Source organism: Arachis hypogaea, chromosome 16, assembly GCF_003086295.3.
Source record: "Arachis hypogaea cultivar Tifrunner chromosome 16, arahy.Tifrunner.gnm2.J5K5, whole genome shotgun sequence".
Classification (NCBI taxonomy): domain Eukaryota; kingdom Viridiplantae; phylum Streptophyta; class Magnoliopsida; order Fabales; family Fabaceae; genus Arachis; species Arachis hypogaea.
In genome coordinates, this window is record NC_092051.1 from 56,952,469 (window position 1) to 56,954,585 (window position 2,117).

Consider the following 2,117-nt stretch of genomic DNA (forward strand, 5'->3'; position numbering starts at 1 on the left):
GGGTGCAATTCTGGCGTTCAGCGCCCAGATGATGCCCATTTTGGGCGTTCAGCGCCCAGATACTGCCCATTTTGGGCGTTCAGCGCCAGAACCATGCTCTGTTCTGCCGTTGAACGCCAGACAGGTGCTTCCTCCAGGGTGTGATTTTTCTTCCGCTGTTTTTGATTCTGTTTTTAAATTTTTCGTTTATTTTGTGACTCCACATGATCATGAACCTAAGAAAACATGAAAAACAAAAATAAAATTAGATAAATAAACATTGGGTTGCCTCCCAACAAGCGCTTCTTTAATGTCAATAGCATGATAGTGGGCTCTCATGGAGCCTCACAGATGTGCAGAGTTTTGTTGAGACCTTCCAACACCAAACTTAGAGTTTGGATATGGGGGTTTGACACCAAACTTAGAGTTTGGTCGTGGCCTCCCAACACCAAACTTAGAGTTTGACTCTGGGGGCTTTGGTTGACTCTGCTTTGAGAGAAGCTTTTTCTTCTTCCTCTCCATGGATGCAGAGAGAGATCCTTGAGTTGTAAACACAAGGTTGTCCTTATTTAATTGAAGGATCAATTCTCCTCTGTCCACATCAATCACAGCTCTTGCTGTGGCTAGGAAAGGTCTTCCTAGGATGATAGATTCATCCTCTTCCTTTCCAGTATCCAGGACTATGAAATCAGCAGGGATGTAAAGGCCTTCAACCTTTACTAACACGTCCTCTACTTGTCCATAAGCCTGTTTTCTTGAATTGTCTGCCATCTCTAATGAGATTTTAGCAGCCTGTACCCCATAAATTCCCAGTTTCTCTATTACAGAGAGGGGCATGAGGTTTATCCCTGAACTAAGGTCACACAGAGCCTTAAAGATCATGGTGCCTATGGTACAAGATATTATGAACTTTCCAGGATCCTGTTTCTTCTGAGGCAATGTCAGTTGATCCAGATCACTTAGTTCATTGGTGAACAAGGGAGGTTCATCTTCCTAAGTCTCAATACCAAATAATTTGGCATTTAGCTTCATGATTGCACCAAGGAACTTGGCAGCTTGCTCTTCAGTAACATCCTCATTTTCTTCAGAAGAGGAATACTCATCAGAGCTCATGAATGGCATAAGGAGGTTCAATAGAATCTCTATGGTCTCTAGATGAGTCTCAGATTTCTTAGGTTCCTTAGAGGGAAGCTCCTTATTGATCACTGGACGTCCCAGGAGGTCTTCCTCCTTGGGATTCACGTCCTTCTCCTCTCTTGTGGGTTCGGCCATGGTAATTAATTTAATGGCCTTGCACTCTCCTTTTGGATTCTCTTCTGTATTGCTTGGGAGAGTACTAGGAGGGATTTCAGTGATCCTTTTACTCAGCTGGCCCACTTGTGCTTCCAAATTTCTAATGGAAGACCTTGTTTCATTCATGAAACTCACAGTGGCCTTAGATAGATTAGAGACTAAATTTGCTAAGCTAGATGGATTCTGCTCAGAATTCTCTGTCTGTTGCTGAGTGGATGATGAAAAAGGCTTGCTATTGCTAAACCTATTTCTTCCACCATTATTAAAGCCTTGTTGAGGCTTTTGATCCTTCCATGAGAGATTTGGGTGATTTCTCCATGATGGATTGTAGGTGTTTCCATATGGTTCCCCATGTATTTTAACTCTGCTATTGCAGGGTTCTCAGGATCATAAGCTTCTTCCTCAGTAGATGCCTCTTGAGTACTGTTGGATGCAGCTTGCATTTCATTCAGACTCTGAGAAATCATATTGACTTGCTGAGTTAATATTTTATTCTGAGCCAATATGGCATTCAGAGTATCAATTTCAAGAACTCCCTTCTTCATAGGCGTCCCATTACTCACAGGATTCCTCTCAGAAGTGTACATGAACTGGTTATTAGCAACCATGTCAATGAGTTCTTGAGCTTCTGTAGGCGTTTTCTTTAGGTGAATGGATCTACCTGCAGAAGTGTCCAATGACATCTTTGATAGCTCAGATAAACCATCATAGAATATATCCAGGATGGTCCATTCTGAAAGCATGTCTGAAGGACACTTTTTGGTCAACTGTTTGTATCTTTCCCAAGCTTCATAGAGGGATTCACCATCTTTTTGTCTGAAGGTTTGAACATCCACTCTAAGCTT

At 42.2% G+C, this 2,117-nt stretch overlaps 1 non-coding gene across 1 annotated transcript; it reads left to right on the forward strand.

The window, feature by feature from the left end:
• Positions 1-2,009: 2,009 nt before the first annotated feature.
• On the forward strand, positions 2,010-2,117 carry LOC112761656 (small nucleolar RNA R71). The gene has a single exon (XR_003182042.1). It is a non-coding gene; the product is annotated as a small nucleolar RNA R71 (small nucleolar RNA).